This window comes from Scomber japonicus, chromosome 18 (assembly GCF_027409825.1).
Source record: "Scomber japonicus isolate fScoJap1 chromosome 18, fScoJap1.pri, whole genome shotgun sequence".
Classification (NCBI taxonomy): domain Eukaryota; kingdom Metazoa; phylum Chordata; class Actinopteri; order Scombriformes; family Scombridae; genus Scomber; species Scomber japonicus.
In genome coordinates, this window is record NC_070595.1 from 7,033,352 (window position 1) to 7,048,589 (window position 15,238).

The 15,238-nt window shown below is 38.8% G+C and overlaps 1 long non-coding RNA gene across 1 annotated transcript in view; it reads left to right on the top strand.

Moving 5' to 3' along the window:
* LOC128379115 (uncharacterized) overlaps positions 1 to 15,238 on the top strand; it is a 41,756-nt gene that overhangs the window by 8,991 nt on the left and 17,527 nt on the right. Inside the window, exon 2 of the long non-coding RNA XR_008323385.1 lies at positions 20 to 123. This is a non-coding gene — a long non-coding RNA (uncharacterized LOC128379115). The remainder of the gene's footprint in view (positions 1 to 19; positions 124 to 15,238) is intronic.

The window sequence follows — 15,238 nt, forward strand, 5'->3', positions numbered from 1 at the left end:
TTTGTCATATTTGTTCCAGATTTTCCAGACTGGCAAAGGAACTGAACATCTATTCAAACGAAGGCTCTGTCATCTGATGCTTGGGTCAAAGAAGAAAACTGGCCTTTGTCTTCGGAGCACCAGGTTGGTTCTCTGTTGATCTTCATAGCTGACAAACTGAACAAATTCACAGATAATGATAAATGCTCTGCTAGTGAGATTCACCTGCTGCTACTGTACTGTACTAATTTAAGTCACTTGTTTACTATATAGAAAAGGTAAAAAGCTTGGACCTGCACAAACAAGACAAAAAGAGACTGTGTAATTCAGAAAGTCCCAGCAAAGTGTGAAATGCACCCCTGACTGCACTGCCAAGCAAATAGCATCTCTGTGCCCCTTGGCTATTTGGCCGTATGTAAATTAGGTCGTATGCATATATGTAGTGCAAAATTTTACCCCTTTCAATGCAAACGGGCCTCATAGCAAAAACAGCCTAATTTACAAAGACCAGTGCTATAGCCACATGTAGTTGGAGTGAAATTATTAGCATCTTCAGAGAGTTGGTGCTAACTGAAGCACATTTCCTCAGTGCTGTTTCAAGGCTGTTCTTCAGTAGGATCTCTGCCTGTTTGAGAGGCTTGTGAGGCTTGTGAGGCATTGTATGGTAGTTTTTCTATCCCCTATGCACAATTCATGGTGCAATCAGTGCCCGCAATCCATTCTTTGTGCATTCATCACAAAATGATAATACAGACACACACACACATCAGTAGACATCCACATTTAAAATGACTTCCTGTGTCGTATGATGCAGCACATCAGCCCCACAGTCTGCTGTAAGAATCAGGCAGAAACTTCAGTGAAATCAGCATTTTATGAGTCAGTGAGATAATTATGTCCCGCCTGGAGAGCAGAACATGCAGCAGCAAGGTAGGATAAAAAAACAAAAAAAGCAAGAGTGGTGTTCCTCTGAGCCAGCAGACAGGACAAGCCTTCTGGCTTTTTGCAACAACAAAAAACCTCTTAGATATTCTTAGATATATCTTTTTTTAATTAGATACTGAGATGCTTTGACAGGAGCTTTGTGAGCATTTCCAAAGTTTTGATAAATCTTGTCAGTTTATCTTTCACAGCATAAATAACTTGCTCATGCCTACGTGTTTTTGCAGTATGATGACACTGCTGTTTTGAAATATTCAGGGGCCTGAATTACAAAGCAGGTTCAGCTTAGTGTGGTTCTCTGTGTGTGAGCTGGCTTCACTGAGCCTAACATTGGATAACCAGTATCACAGTAAACTTGTCATCAACTAGCTATGTGCTTTTACAGAAGCGCAGCGCCCACTCTCCAATCCCACCCCCACGCCCCCCCTTGCATTATTATGCTATTATATTATCATTATATCAGAGGTATAAAATAATCTTCAAATGACAATTATATTGTTTATCGAGATTATTTCTGACACAGTATATCGTCCAACAAAAGTAGCTACCATGACAGACCTAGTGATAACACATATCTGTGTAAAACTTGTGTTTAATGGACCAAACATCATATTTAGACAACTGAATAGAAACCACAGCCTGTAATCATACAACTAGTAATAATTTCCAAATATTGAAAGTAGGCGTATGCTTTAAATACTAGTCCCTAAGAGTATTTCTGAAGTAAAGAGTGAGTATTCTTGCTGTTTGCTGTCACACTGTTTCTGCTATTGAAGCAAAGAATAGAAAAGTAGTAGTTAATGACTGATGAGGTTTTATCTGACCCAAATGTTGCATTTATAATCATGGGAGCCAATTAACAGCATGTGGATCATTTGTCTAATAAAAGACAAGCTTTCATTTTTATTTCCAGTTATCATCACAGTGGTCTTATGTTATTCTGAGCTGCAGTCATGGGGTCAGAGTGTAAAATCATCCACATTGTTGTAACACACTAGGGATAAAATCAAGTTTGCATAATTAAAATGCAGCTAAAATCAACAGTGTTTGTTAAGTGGGATAAACAATCACTCTGTTTGTTTTAAAACTAGACTCTATTCTTATTGTCAATTTATTGTAAACTCAGGACTTTGGCCCATGTCAGATGTGGGAATGATGACTCTTTTTTTCCATTGATTGATTGGTCAGTTGCCATGGTGCTTTATCCCAGTTAAAAGTCACAGTCACAGATAGACGCACTTAACCTGACCCTCTGATCTGATGTGACACGGCATGATGTATCGTGACATTTGCGAGTATCAATGCGATTTGTTACCCAACGTGTCTCACACACCCCAAATAATGTTCACACCCTTGAAGCACATTTACAGTACATGCACTGTATTGTACCTCTTTCGTGTCTGCGCTCACATTGTTCTAATCTCCTCACGTGCAAAGCAGATACGAATCAGTCGGCCTCTCCACATGACGTGCCAGTTGCATATGGAGTATGGAAATCAAAATTCATACCATGATAATAAGTAAAACTAACCCAACTTATTCAACTACTACTACTATCAAAACTCACAGCAGACGAGCTGTGCAAATGTCATCAACAGTTCACGGTTCATGCAGAAATTGATGCATCCTGACCCACCGACCATACTAATTCCCCCTCTGCAATGCTGAACAAAGACTGAAACGACTGTCCGATATTCATGGGGTGAAGGTACGGTCACATTAGCTTTCAGTTCAGCTGTCTGCCAGGCAGGCCCTAAAAAAGCCTGTCATGGTTGTGGATAATAAATAAATATTGGAACAAAGCGATCCAGACTTGAAACAGTGTATGAAGGGGTTGTGCAGTTTGTAGCCTGGTGTAATATTGTATGACTAATGGGTTCAGGTGTTGGTCATGACGTGTCCACCATAAATCAAATGTAAAAAATTAATCCCTGTCATTAAAAATGTATTCTCACATTTATTCAGTGCTGCTTTACATAAAATGATTCCAATGAGCTCCAATACAGTGAGAGTAAAGAAGTGCACTGATTTTACATATCAGAATTGACATTTATCAAAGTGTGTGAGGAAGTTCAGCCAGAGTATCAAAGAAGGAGATGGGAGATAGACTCATAGACTTGTTCAGTGACTAAAAAAGGTGATTTATTCAGACCAGCAGAACCAAAAAATCTTTACTGACTTAACTGAGGAAAATATACCAAACTTAGACGTGATCACATACACACAGCTGCACAGACTTTTGTTTCTGCTCTCCACTCAAACCAATAACTCTCCTATACAGTAAATAGACCCTCCAACAATATAAATATATCTATCTATATATATATATATATATATATATATATATATACACACACACACACACACACACACACACATATATATATATATATATATATATATATATATATATACCATATTTACCAAAAAATTGGTATATGACACTGTCACTTGTATCAGTTAACACACATACATAGTCCCCACCATAAGTACATAATCCCAACCATAAGTGCAAATCACAGGAATACTAAGCCAAACATTGAACTAAATACAATAAATCCTCCCCATATATGGTCTAACTCATGGCATCATGACATCACGTGATGTCATTGAGAGCTCAAAAGTCAGAAGTGGCTTGGTGCCTGTTGAAGCATAAAGGACATAGCATGTAACAAGGCAAACTAATGTATAACTCGAAAAGCTGACTTGATTGAACTTAAACAATAATTGTCTGTCTTTATTAAACCAGAATGCAGATTTAAGTGTAAGAAAACAATGATAAATACAAACAAATCCAAGACTGTATGTGGAAGCAATGCTATAAATATACTGTAGATGTTATACTGACTAACCAAACAAATGACACATGTGGTAAGAAATTGAGAAGTTAAATATAAATAATTTTTCTCTTTTATTATTATTACAGACTGGATGTACAATACATACAAACACACAGAAACCCACCAAAATATAAAGGGAGTTGACTGCAGGGCATTCCCTCAGGCAATGGAGAAAAACATTAAAGTGTAATAGGAGCATTGGTTGTGGTCTCACCCACTGTGTCATGGAATCCTGCTTTAAAGTGAAAAAAGTTGTAAAAAGCATTTTGTGGCAATCTGATAGAGTATTTTTTCCTCCACTTGTCTTTTTAATAATGCTGACAGATCACATTGAATTAAATATTTATCTGTAAAAAGCTCATAAAATCAGCATTTCAGAAACCGACATGAAAGCATGTAGTAGAAGCCTACGTTTGATGTCATGGCATGAAAATACAAGTTCAACTTTGTAAAGCAGCACATTTTTGGCCTCAAAAATTGCGATGTAATCTGAAATCCATTATTTGGCCTACAGCTCAGCATTTTGAAATTAATTTCCTCCAGTTTCCCAGCTTTTCTTTATATATGTTAATGTATCATTCCATTCTAACTGCTGTTACTGTTTTACTGCGATAAGTTGTATTCATGGGCTCAGTGAAATGCCTCAATAGGCCAGTGGGTGTTCAACCCTTTTTCAAAAGATGCAAACACTCCCCCTCGGCCTAAATTATAGAGTCCTTTAAATGTTGCATTAATAATTTTGGTTGCAAGCCTTACACATACAGGCAGGAACACAACATTCCCAAAGGCATTGAATGGATTAAGCAGCTGACAAGATGTCTTTGTAAGTCAGTTTGAACTTGTTTTCTTATCTAACCTACTTTTTCTTTAGTTTTCAGAAATGGAAGCCATAACCTATTAAAGGTTATGGAATATGCTCTACAGCTATTAGACATGCTCTTTAATGACCATGCTCATTACCTGGGCGTTGGACAATTTGTCCATCAGCAGGCAAATTGCTAGTCTCTCTGGCCTTCTTTTACATTCAGGTTATTCACGCAGTGCGTCAGTAAGCCAGTCTCAAGTCAGCAGGTCACCAGCTCACTTGGTCAGCAGGCTAGTCAAAGCACCCAGCAGTATGAGTGTGATGATGGACTTGAAGGCATATTGTTTGTTCGTCATCCACGCTACCCAAGACCCACACATAATTACCACCAACTGCCTCTAATGGCCCACTAATGTAGACACTTCCTGTCAACCCTTTGTCTCCTTTGGCTTTGCTCTTTTGTGCTTTACTTCAGTGCATCCTGGATACACATCTTCAAGTGTGAACAAAGTAATTCTACTGTCAGGGAGTGTACGTGTATTTGACCACATGGGACTTTCCCAAAAGCCACATTCAGGGTGTTGAGCTCTCAAGTGCGTGTTCATGTACTGCCAAGTAGTGTGTTACCACTTCCAAAAAAAAGCCAACACATGTTACACTTAACTCACACGTGATGTACACTTACCCTAATATCTGGGGAAGTAATAAATCTATGAGTCACAATCGATTGACAAATTCCAAAAAAATGACTTAGTACACCATTAAAAAGATTATGATGATGTAATCAAGACAGTGGTAAAAATAGTGCCTCTTTTTCTTTTTCTTTGAAGTAGTATTCAGAATAAAGTGTGTCCCTGATTCTACTGCGGCAGTGACGTATTTATTTGTGGTTTTATGACAAAAAACCAACAAAGAAGTTGAGGCTTATTTGGGCTTGGAGTGAGGTGGAGTAATTCCTCCTGATTTATACACTGACCACATCTATACAAAAAAAACATTTTTGTCACTGGCCAGTATATTCCAAAGCTAAAAAGACTTACCGTTACCGTTACTGTCCTCTTCCGCTTATCCGGGGTCAGGTCGTGGGGGCAACAGCCTAAGCAGGGAAGCCCAGACTTCCCAGACTTCCCTAAAAAAGACTTATTGTGACTCAAAATGTTGAAAGGCATTGTTTCATATATGAGTTAAGGTCAGGGGTTAGAGTTAGGGTTAAAGCCATGCTATCAGCTCTCTTACATGCTGATTGGGTCACAATGACAACATGCTGATGTGAACTATAATGTTTACCATTTTCATCATCAATTCAACATACTAACATTTACAAAAACAAGACAACATAATCCTTTATTACTCCCACGATAGGGAGATTTACGGTGTTACAGCAGTGGATAGCAAAAATAGAAAGAGCATCAATAAAAAAACAAATAATAAGTAAACAAGCAATATGAACAATAGGGGACAATATAAAAATATAAAAACAGAGGAAATGTAAAAATAGGAACAGTGTAAACAAGAGGAATATTGCTATTGCACATTCAGAATGATAATATACCTGAGTGTGATATTGATATTGTACAGTTGAACTGAAACATAAATTGTACCTGACATACTGATATTGTACAGTAGTGTACAAAGACAAAGAACATTTAAGGCTGGTGGGAATGTTGTTAGTTTTATAGGTATTTGGTCATAAACCAAAGGATTGGTCAAAAATGCAATTTAGACCTCATGATGCTTCCAGTTTAAGGATCAGTGGATTACCAAAGTGAATATACCTCTTACTATGGGGGACGTGAATGTTTACCAAATAACATGGCGATCCCTCCAATAATTGTTGAGATATTTCACTCAAAACCACAAATATCAACCTGAAGATGTCATGAGAGGTAAGGCAGTAGGATTCATTCTTTGGACAAAATACATATCCAATAGATGTTGAAATATATCAGTATTGACCATATTGGTGGACCGACCAACCAACTGACAGACCAACATAAAATAGATTCCTTCCAGTCTCTCAGAAACCTTTTAAAGTGATGTCATGTTGTGCCTTTCTTAAGGCCTGTGTGTTTCTGGAGAGCTCCAGACTTTAATAATGCTATTACAGCTTCATCCCCTGAAGGTGCCTTAACTCTCTGATCTGATTGTACTTATATTGCTGTGTTGTTGACTCTGCTTATTTGTGCTTTATGAGAAAAATAAAATCCAACCAAAAAAGCATCAGAGCCTGACTGAAGCACTTGCGTGAGCGACAGGGTGACCTTATTAACCAAATGTGTCCCAGTGTGGGCTGATAAACCATATGCTTGCATTCTTAACAAGCACTTGGACACTAATGGCAATTACTGGAAATACATCACACACATTGGCACTTGACTACTGTCAAATACCACAACTGTGCTATTGGGACAGATCTCATCTCTCTAGACTCAGGAAGTTAATGACCTCACATACCATTTGGCCAGCACTTCCATCCAAATTGCCTAATAGAATGACATCATAGGCAGTGCCATTAAGTGGCTAGGGGAACCTCAGCTTCACCAAAAATATCACTAAAAACACGTAACCTTCAACAAAATAATTATTATTTTTGGGCATTAACTGCTGGCTAAGCATGCCCAAATCGACTACTGACTACTGTGCATCCTAAACTGCATAATGAAAACGTCTGTCAGCAGTTCAGCGGTTGAGAGGACGGCAACATGCTGTGTAGCCGACCTCCTGACCGTGGTTCAGGACTGACCTTCAACGTGAACCAGCTCATTTTAGTATTATTTTAACTATGCTAAAAAGTTTTGCTCAGCACCCTGGCATGATGTCCCAATGCCACTTAGGCAAGGAGCCATTTGAAACTCCAGAGAGCACATCTGCATTTTGTGTGATATCCCAGAATAGAAACGCAGTATTCACTACTTTTTGCTCAGGGGGATTCTAGTTGAGTCAGCCACATGAGTCCTCATATTCCACTAAATAATCCCTATTTCCATAGCTGCTCTGGAATAGAGGTCCAAAGGAAGACTAATGTGTACAAAATGTTCAATTTATTTTCGGTCCCATTCACACATGAGAGGAAAGATTCCGGTGCCCAAGGGTGACATCTTCCTTCGCAATACAGTTTCTGACAAGCAATATGATTAATGTTCCAAGCTATGCGTCAGAATACCCAGCGTTAACACACAGAAGCATAGCTGTTTTCCCCACATGCTGTAGATAAACTGAGTGGGAAACGAGGCAGATCACTGGATAAATTCTGGTTTTTGGCTGCAGCTGGAATGTTTTTCTTAGCTAACCAACTATAATTGGCTCTGAAGTTATGAAAACCATTTGAGCGGATGAGCATTTCATTCACTTGTCTGTATGATATGAGCCACAGTCAGAAATTAAAAGTGTTTATTGTCTATTTCTGTCCTCTGCTCGGGATTATAAATCCTCAACAGCGATTCTTGTGGGTTTCTTGTGATCCTGATCCACCCTTCTTTGTAGCTTGCGAAATTGGAAACAGTTGTCAAACACCACAACAGCGCAAGACATCTGGCTCCCATACGAATGATTTACAGTCACAGGAGACTCGAGAACTGTGGAAACCAAATGCTACTCGCTGCTGCTGCTGGAGAATATCAGAAGGGCAGAGCTGCCTTTTGATATGTCCGTCTCAGTGGCTTTCTGCTGCTGCATAACAGTCAATACTTCAAACCTTTTTGGTCTGGGGGTTGATTTCAGTGTCTCAGTCAAAGCATCAGACTGTTTCTTTTTCAGATTTAACAGATAAGTGCATTGAAACCATTAGCAGATCAGGCTTTGTGTCATTTCTATCGCTTGCTACATAACCGGTTTCAATGTCAACAACATTAAAAGACTTTATAAAAGTGGCAGGCTTTATTGGAGCATCATTGACTGCAGACACAAAGTCAAGAAAGCACTGCCTAACATGAATAGAGGTAAGCATCTACAGACTTAACCATGACAGGTGGACAAGCTTTTTTCCTGGGCAGGTTTTTCCCGATTAGTATTTTTTTAACCCTGTTTTTGTTGCATTTGTTCAGTATATGACGGAACATATCAGAAACGAAAGAGATTAAGTAGAATCAAATGAAATGAAGTATGGCAAGGCATAAACAAAAACCACACCCGAGCCAGAATCACATCATTTCTGGCATGGCCTGAACAAATGGTGCCCATCTGTCCATAAATATTTTGATTTTATTTTGGAAGCTTTGCAGCGATCTTCTCCATGACATAAGCCATCTAAATCCTTTCTGCTCTCTGTGCCTTATTTGGAGGCTGCGGCTTTAGCTAGTAGACTGTGATCTATTTTTTTTTTTTTTTTTAAGTTATCCAAAGCAAAATCCTCAATAAATATCCGAGGTTGTCACGCAAGATTCAGGTAGGATACCAAGAATAGAAAGTGCTGGATTCAAAGTCTAATTCCCTCCCTGTTGGGCCTTTCGTTAATCTGAGTCCAGTCTCAAATGTTTACTCCCACAATTCACCTAGTATTGATTTTCTATTCCCACTTTTCTTCACATTTTAGGAGATGTATAAAAATGAAACATGAGTCTTACATTCCTTGTTAGTACTGTTAAAGTGGTACTCCATGAACTTGGAGGAATTGCAAGAGAAAAAAGAAAAGAAAAGTCAAAATTGATACCCCCCCCCCCCCCCTTTGAACCCCTCAAACAGCACAAATTCAGTTCGTAACTCAGGCTTTCTGTAAAACATTTCAAGAGTCAAGCTCAAGCTGATTCATTGTGATTTGTGTTAAAATGACTTCCGTTGTCATGGTTATAATAATTACCATGTGGTTAAGGTAAGGTTACAATAGCGCTGACTCACAGTTGGAAATGGAAATGAACGACAATCCCCCATGTTAAAATCTGACGTTTTGTTGACCTCCACCAGCCATCCATGACTCATAATTACTGCGGCCCTTTGAGGTAAATATATATGTCATTTCAGGGCATTTTGAAATAACAACAAACCCTGTTTTATTTGGGAGAACGGTCTCCCTTAATGACATCACTTGGGGTTATTTTTTAAAACTTCGAAAGCCTCCCTCCACAATCATGGAAGACGTTACGCAACTGTTGGACAGTCAAGTTAGCGCTGATCATTGCTGATGTACAAAGAAGATAAAATCAGTTTAATAAACCAAAAACACAGTTAATGAGCCAATTGGAAGTTGTCAAGGAGAATCTTCTATATATACGTTTAGAAATGGTTAGATGCCCCCAGTTGCTCAATATCTGAAAAGGGGCTTTTGGAATCCATCCTTGACCCCCAAATCATTTTATTTGCCCAAACACAGCTTCCAGAGTGTATTGACAGGCTACAATCGTTCAGTCTTTAATTGTTTCACCTCTTAGGCCAAATATCTTTGCTTTACATAAACATAAACACAAGTGTGCATGTATATGTGTGCATCTTTAGTATCCACAGTATCCTTTCTCTATGTTTGTTTTTGTTTGGGCTCATCATGTCATAATTTGCTGTATTGTGACAAGGCATGATTGGGGTGCCAACAGCACAATAACACTTGTTTCCGAAACAGGGTTCAGCAGATTAAAGCATTGAGCATTAATGAACCCACCCAGCATCTTAGAGCAATGTTTGGTCATCTGTTATTGTGTCCGAGGCCTCATTTACGAAACCATAAAGTGCCACTGCGTAGGTTTGGATAATCTGGCGTGAGGCCCAGATAATACCGAAGGACAAGTAAACTCTTGTTCTCATTTGAGCATCCAACCCAAAAACCAACCTTGCATTTGATTGTTCCACATCTCTCATGTACGTCATCATCCTGTTTTGTGGATGCCGCAAAATTGATTTGAAAGTCACAACTCTAGCCGACAGCTGACCGGAGGATGAACTCATCATCAGTTTAGGGTCAAAGGCGGTGTTGCCTTGGCTTTGCGACATCTGTGTGATGACCCAGTTAGAGTCCTGTGAAGTAGGTTTATTTTCAGGCAGAGAAAGCAGCAATGATAAATCAGGCATAGTGTTTGTGGTAACTGTTCGGTAGTGGACGAAGGCCAATCCAAGCTTTTGTAAAGGCTCAGTGTTGTGTACTGTTACTGAATATATCTGTGGCAAGTATGATAGCTTAACATTATTGTAGTTGATTAGAAAATTCTGGATACAGAATAAAGAAGAGCAATTACGTTGATGATAATATTTAATGAAGACTTGGGACATGGTGATTGTGTAGAAAAGGCATTATCTATTAGAACATAGGTAAAAATACATAAAGAACATAAAAGTATAACAAACAAACTATGGCCGTACAAAAATAACACTTAGGGTATCAACACAATCCCAGATAGCATGCGAATGTGGGCCACTTGAGGCAATGATCCGGCACTGTAGGCATTCTTCTGGCCCGGACAAAACAGACGTGAACCTAAACTGGCCCATGTAGTAAATGCTACATTTGGGCCAAATATCACAAAACGAATATGGCCCATCTTTGGCCGTATTATGGCAAGTATGGCAATGACTAATCCGGATGTGAGCCTAAAGAGGCCCACATATAAGGAAACATACTTGGCCCACCTTTGTTGAAACATATTTGGGCCAGTCTTGGCCGAACTGGTTTATTTGGTGTGTTTTTGGTTGACATCTGGCATTGTGATGGCTTGGTTATGGCCCACGTTTGGCAAACACGAGCGGACCGCCCAAGTGCCATCATTCCATGCTGTATGTGTCAGGTGTGGGCCAGATATGGGCCAAAAGAATTTTGCTATCTGGGATGCCTGTGTTGAACCCAACTACCTCAAGGACGTTTTCTTCTCATAGTTAGATCCACTTCAGCATGTATCTAAGGGGATTTGGATGCAATATAAGGTCAATATTGAGACAGGAGTTTCAATGTAAATTCCCTTCACTTATTGGTCACTATAACCATTTGGATAAATTAACTGGACATTAAATCTGTATAGAACCAAACAAACAACACTGCACAGTCAGTTTGAATCAGTTTGTTTACCAGCACAGAGCAAGGAATTTGTCCATTCATTCAATTAAGGTTTAAATCAAAGTCAAGAGGGCAGTGGGAGTGCAGTGTTTTCCCTATATTTATTCTACAGCGGTGCAGTGCTGCTGCAGAATTATGAGCCCTGCTGATAAAATTTAACACGATCATTAATATCAATTGGCTACTAATGATATTAATGTATCATTGATTGAAATAGCTCACCATCAGAGTCACTGCATATTCAAGAAAAACCCACAGCTCTTGTCCCTGCAGTAGCACCATTCATCTAACTAATGCATTGCTTCTGCTACTTGTATGTAACACAGATACAACTCTGATTGACTTCCAGCTATACTGCGGGAGCTACAAGCTTCTGCCCTCTTCCACTATTAACATTTTACTCATTATTGACCTGAGTTACATCGGCATCAGCTATATAAACCCAATTAGTCTCAATGTTTTTGTTTATTGTACATGTAGCCCTTTGTGCTCAATGTGCTCTATTAAAACACATGAATATAAATGTATTTGTTTTTTATTCAACTGAATGGTTGTATACAACATCTGCAAATGAATTACATTCCTGTGCTTTTACATGAAAATCAGATAAAATGTTGTTTCTAGTTGCTAGGTTGCCTGGTACAGCAAGTTGACAGCTCTCCTCCCGGGTTTCTCTCTTCAAAGAGTCAGTCAGCAAAAAGATGAGTTCAAAGTAAACATAGTGTCTGTTATCTATAGAATAATGAGCAATTTAGCTTACATGTATCAACATATTATAGTATGTCTGTTTTTAAAAAACAGTCTGTAATATTCATGGTTTATGAACAGCAAAGGACATTTTTTCAAGCCTCTATTAAAACAACACTCACGGGGCCTTGTATGTATGTTTAAACAGGGAATATTGAATGAAAAAAGACTGTAACCTCAGAAGATTCAGCCTGCTGAAGCCTCCTAACACTGCTTTAGGACAGTGGATTGTGTTCCCCATATATTACATTGGAGCTGCTGTAGGATGATTACAGCAACCAAACAACATGATGCATTATGTGTATTACTCTGTCATTTGATCATATAGACCAAAAAAGTTAAAATGTTATTTATTTCTTATCCAGCATTGCATTGAATCTTCAAATGTATAACTGTGATCTCGTAGGTGTTTACTCGCTGCTCCAAACAGTAGAATGTTTGCCCGGAGGCAAAAACAAGATTTGAATCCAGTATTTCGACAGACTTCTTTACAGTTTGAGCTTCAGCACCACTGCACTATATCCTGGGGGTCCAGATTGTGTTTTACTTAGTTTTAAGACGATAACTTCAAGATAATTATATACCTTTACTGCTCATTATCTCAGAGGCACAACACTGAGTAACTTTTTAATTAGAGAAAAGACGTATAGAAACTGGGCCTGCATCTCGTTAAAGTACATTTATTTGCATTGCTTGGGTAACAAGTAGACACCAAATGAAGGCAGTATGGAAGGTGAATAAGTAGCATGTTTTATGTGTGTATTTTCTTCTCTAGGCATAATTTATTTCAGCAGTGCTTGTTTCTATAGAGCAGAAGGTTTCAAACTTGCCCCAGGGAGGCATGTGGGGGTTGAAGGTAGGGCGAGGTGGGAGAGATGTGTGTCAAAACTTGCACTTCTTTCAGCCATAACTCACATCTGAACGCACACAAATGATACACCCTATTTTTAGATTTGGCATGACTTAGACTTGTCGGGATATCTTCTCTGCGATGTCTATAAATCTTACAAATCATGGTGCTTTGTATAACTCCAGAACTTACCTGAGAACCATAACGTTTTTTTCGGTTTTCTTCAGTTTTAAAGTAATCCAGTGGTCGCTGTGTACATCTGTCTAAACATTGTAAACAGGGGCTGAAGAGAGGAGCTAAGTCTGCACACTTTTAATCTTTTTTTAGACTTTTAATTTGCCAAAATGTAAACAAATGTGAGCTCAACATAAGCCCACAGTGACTTTGGAAAACCGTACTACAGAGGAGTGGACATCTACAAAAGATAGGGACACTAAGCTCTGTTTTGGATAGGTAGGTCTTTTCTTCTGTATGATACTAGTCTGCTGAATGGCTTTTTGGGGGAGGACAGGTCTTGTCTGTGGATTTGTGATAGCTGCAAGTAAATGACAGTAGCATTGTCAGCTTTTTGTTTTTTAGCCTCATCCATGCTGTACTAAAATAAGCTAACCAGACCAACCCACAAAAAAACCTATTGTTCTAATCTTGACAGGGTAGACATTGAGATAACAGCAGGCGTTCTGCTATCTGTCCTCCAACATTCTAGCGTCCTACAAAAACTACTGTGTGTGTGTCTGTGTTTTTTTGTGTGCATAATCCTGCATGTGACATGTTAGACAAATATTCTTCCTTCTTGTACCTCAGGCCAAGGTAACCCATATGTAAATTTGACCCATATTCCCCTTTTTGTAGGGGAGGTTCATACAATATCCTGACTTTCAAGTTCTAACACACACACACACACATACACACACACACAAACTGTGTTCTCCTAGTGTAATTTTAGATATGTTACAAAGTCTTTTTCATCCTGCTATGTGATGAATATCAAGTTGGTGTAATTTTCCTTCTCGTGTGGGTTTTCATATTTTGTAGGAGTTTTGTAACTTTTGTTTTGCCTTGTGGGATGTTGACTTAGTTGAGACCCAGAAATAATAATACCACTAAAACCAGCACAGGCTGGCTCAATACTATATTCCCCATGGCTTGTTTTGGGAGTTGGTCATAAAACGTGTTATGCAACTTGGTTTTTTGCAGCAGAATTTCATCAGCGCTGTTCCATGTATCACCCCCTACAACGGACTGCTCTCAGCGTCTGCTACGCGTGTCAAGTTTTCCATTCTCACTCAACCCATATGCATTTTTACAGAGATATAAATGGTAGATTTACCTCTCAATTCTTTGTAATTTTTGAAAAATAATTGGTCCTTGATAGCAGACAATAGCAGCTTCTTATTTACAACTAGCAACTCTCACTTTTGCTGGATGAAAAGACAAATGTCTCTGGCATACTTTTATCAGCTATAGCTAGCTAGCTAATTACTGTAAGCTAGCATTAGCTCCATAAGTTCGGTCTTGATAGGTATCTACATGATATTGTGCTTAAAAGACTGACTCACCAGTTGAATATCCATGTAGTAGACACGGAAATGAAAAGTATTGTTCTCGTATTGCTATAAAGAGCTAGTTGGTCCAACTGTGTTTCCTTCAAATATATCCCTGTGTGACTGCTTACAGTAGCTTTCATACAATTAAAACATAACAATAAAAAAAGAGTCTCAGGATGAGGACTAATCGACCTGTTCTCCAAATGTAATGTAGCGTCTCTGTAGTGTAAACTTCTGCAAAGTTGCTAACGTTACATTGCCTTAACTTTGACAGCATCCCAGCTTCCATACAGTGTGGTAATACTACAAAATGGATGTAGTTAATGTAGTTAATGATGAGCTCTTAGGCTGAGGTCAATAGAGCTGCCGTGCCTTTACGTTTGCTAAGCTATAATTGGATAGTTAATGTTTGGAGAAAGGGTTTAGTTAAGTTTAAATAGCTGCTTTGTGTGTTTGAAAAGTTTTTCCTGTTAAAATTGTACAAGTCCATTGCAACTCACCATAGAAATAGCATGGTTGGATAGGTGGTAAATCTAAATGACGGGCTGTGACTGACTG